Genomic DNA, 11,518 nt, shown 5'->3' on the forward strand with positions numbered 1-11,518 from the left:
GGGGTGATCGAGCTAGGACCTCCTCAATCTGCTTGTTGGCTTTAGTGAGATGGCTCCTTAATTGGGATTTGGTGGGTGCGATGCTGAACTCCCAGTATCGTCTTGGACCACATGTTGCTTTCCAAGACGTTGTTTAGCGTCTGGGCCTTTTCCAGCGGAAACGGCCGTATGATGTGCCTCCTTGTCACCAGGTTGTTCCTTTTTGTTGTCATGCATAGACCAGGTGACCACCATGGTGAATGTTTAGTGAAACTTTGCATAGGGGATTAAGCACTAATAAGCTCTCAACAAAAGCACCAATTCGTTGACGCAGTTTTTCGCTAACAGTGGATTAAAAAATCTTACAATAGAGATATTAGTGCTATTTACTAAACCATAATTAATCAAATGTACAATACCTCAAACACTCACACTTTAACGTGATTCAGTGGTTAAAATCAACCTAGTCCACGAGACAATATTATTAATCTCTTTTAAGGCTTTGGATGAAATAGTTTATCACAATTTCAACATAGTTTCTGTATATCAAGAAGCACTCCCTTTTCCTGCCCATTCCCCTCATATTTATAGTGGGTTTTTGTGGAAAGCTTTGGGTAACCGCATGCATAAACATGGTAAATAATCAATCAAAATAATATCCCATTTACATAGGGATATGATTGCCTATTTAATTTACATCTGTTATCTCGGGTAATAAATCATTAATACAATATGAGAATTAATGAGCGTATAAGGAATCTCCAAGTCTTTTGGGATCCTTTACTATGTGTCATGATCAAGCTTTTGTGAGCTGAACATTTCCCTCGAGCTGGATGTCGAAGAGCTAATGACATGGGTCAAGTTCAAAGTACCTAGAAGGCGATCTAGTCATCACGCATCTCGAACTAGGTTATTGGTACAATAGGCAACCTAGAGATTATCTAGTTGTCGTACTGTCAAGTTTCACTCGAACTGTTCATGCCAGAGTTAACTAGATTTTCTACGTACTCACTTTCTCCATTTGCTCATCTGCTAGCTGCACCCTGAATTGAGTGATTCAATTCGTGTTTATTTTTGGGTACGACAGAGTGTATGGCTATATTTATAATTTTTCTTTTGTTTAATTATAGTAATAGAATGACTGGAGGAAAGTCTCATATGTCCATTCTTGGTAATGATAAATTGACTGGTAATATTAAAAGGTGGAAAAGTAACAAGAATCTATTGTCAATGACTAAGCACACAACTCAAAAGCCTAGCATTAACAAAGGCAATGGCATAGAAGTTTCCCACTCCAACTACATTGGGAATTGTTCCCAATACCATATAGATGGGTATATCAAGAAGAATTGTAAAAGGAGCCTCAAGAAGTTGAATAACAAAAAGGAATGTAAATCTGATTTACTAGACACTAAGACCTACTTAGTGGAAAATAAGTGTTATACCTGGATAGTTGATTCATGAGTCACTAATCATTTTGTTCTGATTTGCAAATGCTTAGCTCTTGGAGAGATCTCCAAGAAGGGGAGTTCACACTAAGAGTTGGGACACGAGCTTTTTTTTTAGCCAAAGTAGTGGGAGAAGCAAAAATTTATTTTACTAAAAATAAAATTTTCTTTTTAGCAGACATCGATTTTATTCTTGATTTCAAAAGGAATGTAATTTTTGTTTCAAAATGTTTAGAACAACGTTATTTTATTTCTTTTAATAATAACTCTACCATTATTTCAAGAAATGGTTCCATGTTTGTAACATAAATCTAGAGGAAGGTCTAAATGCGATAAGATCTTAAATGTCTTCACTAATCAATATTGAAATGTTCAAACCTGAACAACCAAAGCCAAAACGACAAAGAGTACCTCAAGACGATACGTATCTTTGGCACCTAAGACTAGGTCATATTGACTTAGATAGGATTCAAAGACTAGTTAAGGACGGGTCTCCAAGTGAGTTACACGTCAAAACTCTACCGATTTGCGAATCTTGTTTAGAAGGAAATATGACCAAAAGACATTTCTCCTCTAAAGTTGTTAGAGACAAAAAATAACCTCTCGAGTTAATTCTCACAGAAGTTTGCATTCCAATGAATGTACTTGATCGAGGTGGTTATGAGTATTATGTCACCTTCATTGATGACTAATCAAGATGCAATTATGTATAGCTGATGCAAAGGAAATCAGAAACCTTTGAAAAGTTCAACGAATTCTGTGCCAAAGTAGAAAATCAATCAGGCAAAACTCTTAAAATGGTACGATCAGATTGAGGCGGGGAATACCTTGACGAGGAATTTAAATATTTCTTGATAGAAAATGGATTTTTTACAGCTCACTGTACCAAGTACTGAGCAAAAAAATGGGGTTACAGATAGGACGAATAAGACATTGCTATTCATGAAGAGATCAATGTTCAGTTACTCATCATTTCCCCTATCATTTTGTGGATATGCTTTACAAATAGTTGCATACATATTAAATCTAGTTCCATCTAAGTCAATAGCAAAGATACCCTCAAAATTGTGGACAGGTTGCAAACATAGTCTAAGGCATATGCGTAGGGATGCACATTTTCCCCATGGGGATAGGGCCCTGCGGGGACTCGCACCTAATGGGGAGGGGAATCCCCGTCTAAATGGGGAACAAGAAAGGGATGGGGATAATTTTGAATCCCCAAAAGTTAAATGGATGGGGATGACACTCCATGCCCCGACGAGGCTGCATTTAAATTATTATATATATATATATTTTTTATATATTTTATATGTATTTTATATCTTTCTTTATGTGTTATTATAGTATATTAGTTTTATTTGGGATAATGTTTAGTATTTTAAATCATAAATATTGTACAATATTTTAATTTACATTTTTTATTTTTAAATTTTAATATAAAATTGACTTTTTGAATAAATGAGTTCGTCGTGGGGATCCGTGCCCCAATACGGAATTCCCCACCTAGTCCCCAACAAGGAATAAGCGGGGATGGGGCAAGGCTGGGGATTAAAATTATAAATGGGGACGGGGACGGGGGAAGCACTCCTTGACAATTCCCCGCCCCGTGTGCATCACTACATGTGCATATATGTGAATGTACAACACATGTGCTAAAAGCTAAGAATTAGAAGTTGCAACGTAGATCTGAAGTATGTTTATTTGTTGGATACCCTAGCTAGTGGCACTAGAGAAGGTTACTTCTATAGTCTAACAGAAAAGAAAATATTTGAGGGACTTTAAACCTCAAAGTAAGGTTGTAATTGAGGAGTTACATGGTGATAAGATCATACCACAATTAGGATACTACAGTAGTCTGTCGTAGTGGGAGAGTTGTAAGGAAATTTTTTCATTACATTGGATTCGAAGAAGAAAAAGCTACAATATCTAATGACAATGTTGATGACTCATTGACTTTCATTCAAGCGATGAATGATCCTGATAAGGAATAATGGCTTGAAGCTATGAAATTCAAGATGGAGTAGATGTACTCCAACTCAGTCTAGAAACTTGTAGATCCGCCTCAAGATGTAAAACCCATTGGGTGCTAATGCATATACAAGAAAAAGAGAGGAGTTGATGGGAAGATAAATGGCTAGTAGCTAAAGGCTACACACAAAAAGAAGGTGTGGATTATGGAAAAACATTTTCTCATGTGGCCATGCTAAAATCCATCTGGATCCTCTTATCCATTGCCAATCATTTTGACTATGAGATTTGGAAAATGGACGTCAAAACTACTTTTCTGAATGACCACCTTGATGAAAGTATCTTTATGGTGTAACCAAAGGGTTTCATAGAACAAGGCAAAGAGCAAAAGGTTTGCAAACTGCAAAGGCCCATTTATGGACTTAAGCAAGTGTCCAGATCATGGAACATAAGATTTGACCAAGCTGTTAAATCTTATAGTTTTGATCAAAATGTCGATGAGCCTTATGTATACAAGAAAAATTGACAAGGACAAAGTGGTATTTTTAGTATTATACGTAAATGATATATTACTCATTGGGAATGATGTGAATAAATTATCTAACATAAAAGTCTAGCTAGCCAACGAATTCCAAATGAAAGATTTAGGAGAGGTAAGCTACGTTCTTGGGATATGATTAATTCGTGACTATAAGAAGAAGCTATTGGAACTATCTCAATTATATTATATAGATAAAATACTTGCAAAGTATGCAATGCAGAACTCCAAGAAGGGAAACCTCCCATCTCATCATGGTGTTCACCACTCTAAGAACCAATGTCCTAAGATACCTCAAGAGGAAGAGAAAATGAGACAGATAATCTATGCATCCACAGTAGGAAGCTTAATGCATGCAATGTTATGTACCAGACTTGATGCTTGCTACGTTGTTGGTATAGTCTTTAGTAACCAGTCAAATCCAAGATTCGATCACTAGATAGCAGCAAAACACATTCTCAAGTATCTGAGGAGAACGAGAGACTATATGATACTATATTCTAGTGAGAATTTAATTCCAATCGGATATACAGATTCAGACTTCCAATCAAACAAAGATTCCCATAAATCTACGTCTGGATTTGTTTTTACACTTGGGGGTGGAGAATACGTTGCTGCAAGCGAAGCAACTAAGGAGGTTGTATACGTTAGGAAGTTTTTAGGTAATCAGTAAATTGTTCCAGATATTGATAAACTTATTGTACTCTACTATGACAGTAGCAGAGCGGTTGCCAGCTCGAGAGAACGAAGATGTTATAATGTCCCAAATTCCCTAATGTGCCTTAATTTCTGGATTAGGGGGCCAGGAGGGCCATAATTTATTTAATGCATTATTATGTGATTATATGCATGATTATGTGAGTTATATTATTATATAATGATATTTGTAGGTATGTGGGTCTGTTTCTTATTAGAAGGGAGTTTCCGTAATTTTGGCCCGTTGAGGGCGTATTTGTATATTTATGTGCATGTCTGTGATATATGGGTTAGACCACATTATTATGTGGATTTTTTTGAGCTATTTGGCATGAGACGATCCTTGAAGAAAAAATTAGCGGTTTGGTCATAACGGGATTAAATACCAGGCTCGTGGGGAGCCTAGGGGTATTTTGGTGCTTAGTACATTACTGGGAATTAGCGAGTAATGGGAAATGATTTAGTAATTATTTGAGGATATTGAGCGTAGCGGGAATTGGATGACGTTAATGATGATTAACGGGGTAGGTGGGAATGACAACTATGCCCTTGGGTGGCTTGGACGGTTTAAGATGGCCCTAGGGGCATTTTGGTCATTTAGGCCATTAGATTTACTTAGCCAAGTAGGATGTAGAAGGAACCAAGGCAGGAAAATAGGGGTTCTCTCTCTTCTCTCTCGAGGTAAGGATTCTCAGCTTGACCTTTAAGGTTTTTACTTTGTTTTTATGTTGTTTGAAAGCTTGAGAGTTTGGTTGTAGAATTGAGTATTTTATGGTGTTTTGAGTGTTTCTAAGCTTGGGTTTTGCTGTTAGATTAGTGATAATGTTGTGTTGATGTTTGGTTTTGATATTGGGATTGTTTGGTTGAGTTTTGGCTGAGTTTGGATTGAGGAAAATGCAAAGGAGCTGGGTCCGTGGGTTCAAGTCGCGACCGAGTTCATGGGAGCCGCGACTTGAGTGAACCCCAGAGCCTTCACTAGGCTATATCTGGCAGGCGCACCGCGAACTTCAAGGGCAAGTCACGGCTCACCCCTGGCACCCAGACAGGGGGCCTGCCTATCTGGGCGGCGCGCCGCAACCCTTGGGGGCAGGTCGCACAGGCATGGTTTTACTTAGTTTTAAGTGCGGGTTTTTGAACCTCAAGGCTTGGGATCAAATCTACTAACCATTTTATTAGGATTTGAGGTCCCGGGGGCTGGGTTTTAGTCCAAGAATCTTTTATTACTTATTTTATTGATGAGATTTTATATTTGGTTATGATTAGGTTGCCGCTAAGGGCCTAAGGTCAAGATCTTTCTCAAAATTCATTCTTAACTTATTTTACGCTCAAGTCTGAGGTAAGAAAACTGCACCTATTATGTGACATACATGATTATTATTGAAGCATGTTGATTTCTCTATATTTGGATATCTGTTGCATTATGAATACTTGAATCCATTGTTTATCTTAGCAACGCACTGACTTCGTAGTCAGAAATGACAATGGTGTTAAGTGCTGGTTGTGAAGCTCTGACTTATCAGTCAGGATTGGCAATAGTACTAAGCACTAGTCGTATCGAACTGACTTATGAGTCAAGAGTGACAATAGCTTATGGAACGCTGGTCGATATGATTATATCTAATCATCAAGAGAATTATATGCTTGTCTGACCTATTGGTCGAAAAAAACAAAAGCGCTTGACTAGTCTATGGCTAGTTTCTCAGAGCCAGAGCTAAAAGGGCTCAGGTGACTTGATAGTTACATGTCTTAGGGCGCAAGACCCCAGGTTGACTTAATAGTCATCTATTCAGGGCAGAGGACCCCAGGTTGACTTAATAGTCATCTATTCAGGGCGCAGGATGCCAGAATGACTTAACAATCATTAATCTAGGGCGTAGAACCCCAGAATGACTTAATAGTCATCATTTGATTAGGGCTGCAAGCCCCATAACGATTTCATGATGTTATTATTATTCTTATACATGCAGTAAGGCTCACGGGTGCTATGCAGTGCAGGTAAAGGGAAAGAGAAGCTTACCCAACCTTGAGTGGAGAGCTTAGGTGGCGATGTGTACATATGCGGCCGCTTGACCACCATGGCCAAGGTGTTTCTCAGGGGAACTAGGTTTTAACCCTATTTTTGCCGCTTAGGTCGGGGGATTGTAACTTTTGGATTGTAATGGACATTTTGGATTGTAAACAACTTTGTAAACACTTTTATGGGATCCCATGTACACTTTAACGTTTTTAAATAAAATATATCTATTCCTTTCGATTGAGATTTTAACCCTAGCCCATTAATAACACTTAGATGCACATTTATAGCCTAATGAATTGTTTAGCGAGTTAAACACTATTTAAAGTACAAAGTGTGACGGTCCTGGCTAACCAGGGCATTACATAAGTCATAAGAGAGTGAAGCATATAGAGTGTAAGTACCATCTCATAAGAGAGATAGTACACAGAGGGGATTTAATCGTTCAAAAGATTGAATAAGAAAATAACCATGTTGATTCATTTACAAAGATGTTGTCTGCTACGAGTTTTGGTAGTCATTTCTTAGAGTTAGGATTACGCGACATGTCTCATCTGCATTATGGAAAGTGGGAGATTGTTGAGATTTTTCCCTTAAAGCGTATTTCTGTCTGAACGATTAATGTTAATTGAATAAAGTTGATATTTTGGCACTCGTATTTGTATTTAATTATACATCCTATTTATCATAAAGATACAATATTATTGATGTGGTCTTCGATTAAGTATATGTATAATGATATATATATATACAAGAGCATATAATTCAAAATAATAATAGAAAAATTGTCCGCAATCGCTAAATAAAGTGGGAGCCTTATTTAATAAAGATTATGAGTATGGTCTATCTTCTGTTTAATACATAGCAGTTTATCCAGACTGTTAAGTGTAGCGACACAAAAAGACAGATGTACTGTATACAATAAAGATTGTATTGGACTGAGACATGATGAAAGAAAGAACTTTTGATAATTTTCATTAAAATATAGAAGTTCAACCTTCATCAATCGATGGTCGTTTGAGACTTGACCTCAATCTTGAAATCAATAATGAAATTTTATTTGTGCTTTTATGACTTTTGACTTATTGGGTAAGGTTCAATATTCCTACGACCAAATTCCTGATATCTTGGAGTCATAAAACTACAGGTGGCTATGAACATACTTCACAAATATGGAATCTACTCCTGACTAAAATGAAAAAAGATTAGTTGTTCCTTTTAGTGTTGATTTGAGGCTTAAACATAGAGCTCTCAACTTTTGTTAGAGAACGTAAATTTTATTTTGTAATTAAATTTATAAAATAATTTTCATTAGAGTATCAATGGAACTAATTGATAAAAATATAATTAGAGAGGTTAACGGACATTAAGACCTAGCTTTAATTATGAACAACTAGCATAGAGTCATAACTCATGCAATGACTAAATCAATGGAAGACTTTAGAGTTATAGTTCTAATGATATATGATTGTAGTTTTGAGAGTTCTACAATGAATTACTCGTGGAATAATTCATAGTTAATAAATTAATAAATAGAATTAAGAGTTAGTGAAATTCATTAAATTGTTGGAGCTTAGAACTGTGGGTTTATACTATCCCCGTACTAGCTCGATAACACATATGTAAGATTTTGGTATTGAAAGGAAATAATTAAAAATAATAAAGTAAATGTCACAAATTAATATTTTTTTGTAATAATATTAAAAAATTATTTATGAAATAATATTTAATGGCAAATTAAATTATATTAATAATTTATGAAATTGATTTTTATTGAAAATTAATTTAATCATATTTAATTTTGTGGCATAATTGTATACTACAATAAATAATATTATAAAAGCCCAAAAAGTAGTATTTTATAGAGATAAAATATCACAGAGCCCAGAGCTCTTTTGTTGGCGCCAACCACAGTCCAAATGGATTGTGGCCCACGCATAGGCCCAATGAGATTAGGGTTAGGTCTTCTTCTGATTGTTATATAAATAGAACATAACATTAAGAAAGAAAGAAAAAATACTAAAGATGCGTTTCACGTTATTTTCCAAGAGAGAAAAATAGAGAACTATGTTCTCTATATTGTGAAAAGAACACTGTAACGCCCTACTGCCTTAGAGTCGTTACCCAGTGATTTATAAATGTTCAATTAGCTCGCTAATCGATATTTTAGGTTAGAAAGTGCGATTAAATCAAAATAAAGACTCATTTAATGAACATTAAATCTAAAGAGTTGGTCATTCATTAAAATTCACAAAAATGTTACATTGGGATTCCAAAATATTGTATTGAAATGCATTTACAATCCAAAGGTATAGTACAGTCAACGTAAGTGACAAAATCAAACGTTTATCACGTGTTCCTCAAAATAACTGCAGTCGTGGCATCCAGGTAGGCCAAACATGTACACACCGATCCATGCCCTCTAACTCATGGTTGATAGACCTCTTCCTTGCCCTTACCTGCACTACAGAGCACCCGTGAGCCAAGGCCCAGCAAGAGAACTTCAAGCACAACATACAATAATATATTTCAACAATTACATACTTAATCAAGACAACAAACAATTACCAGTTCCTATTGGAGTGCACAACAACACAATAGTACAACAACACAATAGCACAGTGGCATAACACAGTAGTACATTAACACAACAGTACAGTACACAGTAGTACACTAACTTAGAAGTACTCTAACACAACAATACACTAACACAGTAGTACTCTAAATGCGGCCTATGCCAACCGAGGTGCACTATCATGCACCAAGTCTGCGGCCTTAATCAAACGAGTGTGTACAACACCCTAGAGGTTCTCGCCCTGGCGACCTGCATTCGGCATGCATAACGACGATCCCGACCCCTTGCCGCTTCTGGCTCTTGCCTCTCCCGGCTCTTGCCACTTTCGGCTCTTGACGATTAGTCACAATCACATGTAACATAACAGTTATAACCAATACATAAAGTACTACACACCACACAGCTCTACGGGTACAAACAGTTCTCTTACCTGGTGTCCCGAGCTGACAACCCAAAGCGATCCCGAGCACGACTCCGATCTGTATAAATTTACAATATATACAAATATAGAACACTCGGATCTATACAAATTTACATATATAATTTATTGTACACATATTCAAAACTTAGATTAAAAGATTGATGACTATAATAAATGCCTAAACTCCAACCATACGAAAACCATAATAAATACCCAAACTCCAACCATAAGAAACAAAGCAATGAACTTCATGACCACCATAGGCACTACCATAGATGCCACAGACACCAACACCATTCTTTGCTGTGCCATTGATAGCTCTCATACCTAAGGAGCGAAAATAATTCATGATTAATACACAATTTCATAAAGATTTTAACTCAAGAAAAATACATAGCTCGAAAAAGAAGAAATGTTCAATGCTATAGTAGCTATTTTCCATATGCATATACCCAAAAAAAAGTATAAGAAGAATGATGGATTGTCCTGTACTAGAAACATTCAGCTAGATGAACTATGCAAGTTAATTTTCAGAAACAATATAGTATTTCAATGAAGAATAAAAACCATCAAAGACAACTTAAAGTTTATTAGACTTACCAAAAGCCCATAAAATATCAACCTTGATTGTCAAAAAACATAATCAAATATTTTATTCTAAGCAGCCACAAGATAAATAACACAACTATCAAACTACAACTAGTAAATCATTGTTAGCTTCATAGCCATACCTAGAGTAAATAATAAAGGCCGCTGTCAAACACTTTCAATACTTGAAAATTGATATCACTATATATACATGTAATCTAGGATTTGGCAAGATTTTATTATCACAAATAGATGAAAAAAAATTACTAAATTCATTTTTAAGATATAAGGAGATTAAATATTTGAGGCAATTCTTGGAGAAGAAATATTGCTCTACAAATGTGAACTTAGATTTTGAAACAAATTAAAAAAGGAAATAACTTTCAAATTTACATCAATGTAATTAGGGAATCACTTAAAATCATTAATACAAAAAGCTTAAAGATGAAGGGTCTCAACTAACGAAGAGAAAGAGTGAACAAGTAGCTGGACCGCGATAATATATCCACAATGACAACAACAATAATATCCCATCTTTTCTCTCAGCTATAAATATATTACTTCCTGCCTTTGCCACACAAGAAAAGCTGGACCGATATATATGATTATTTTGATGTGCTTGGTCGTTGAGTACATATATGACACACTTCAATCTACTTAGAGCATGGTCTCAAATCTACTTCTTCCTATTTGAAAAAAAAAAAAAACATAGGCATCCATATACATGTTCTACCATACATAATCAATTTGTGTCATTATTGGGAATTTTCTTCAAACAATTTGAGTGCATTTGAATAAAAAAAACTAAGCAAGATATATTGTTTGCAACATTCTATCCATGTCCAAACAAGGTAGTTATCCTTCAAATAAATCTTCTCAAAGGTGTTTAGAAGAAAAAAAAAACTAGGAACTAAGCGAGATAAAAACCACAAAATTCATTAGCCATTCATTCTAAGAGTTTCTAGGTGAGAGATTTAAAATTTTCACTTGTGTGTGAATTTAAGTTAAGCGGATTGGTCTCAATCACTCACCTTCACCAAGAGAAACATTGTTGTTGACCGACAGAAATTAAAAACAGAAATAGAGATGTAGAGATTGAGAAAATAATTATCTACAATTAAATCATGTCAAGAACAATGATGAAGCATATATAAAAGAGAGAGAGAGAGAGAGAGAGATTTACTTACCATAACTAGTTGGAAGACAAGAGTCATCCATAATATGTCCAAAACTTGAACTAAAAACGAACTGATTTGCAAACAAACATGAAACAAATAAAAACATATCTAAT

The 11,518-nt window shown here is 35.6% G+C and overlaps 1 long non-coding RNA gene across 1 annotated transcript; it reads right to left on the minus strand.

Annotated features, from left to right (window-relative positions):
* Positions 1 to 8,916: 8,916 nt before the first annotated feature.
* LOC133789806 (uncharacterized) lies at positions 8,917 to 9,275 on the minus strand. The gene is made up of 2 exons (XR_009873713.1): positions 9,212 to 9,275; positions 8,917 to 9,102 (listed from the first exon to the last, which is right to left on the minus strand). It is a non-coding gene; the product is annotated as an uncharacterized LOC133789806 (long non-coding RNA).
* Between the last annotated feature and the right edge of the window lie 2,243 nt (positions 9,276 to 11,518).

This window comes from Humulus lupulus, chromosome 7, assembly GCF_963169125.1.
Source record: "Humulus lupulus chromosome 7, drHumLupu1.1, whole genome shotgun sequence".
In the NCBI taxonomy this organism is placed as follows: domain Eukaryota; kingdom Viridiplantae; phylum Streptophyta; class Magnoliopsida; order Rosales; family Cannabaceae; genus Humulus; species Humulus lupulus.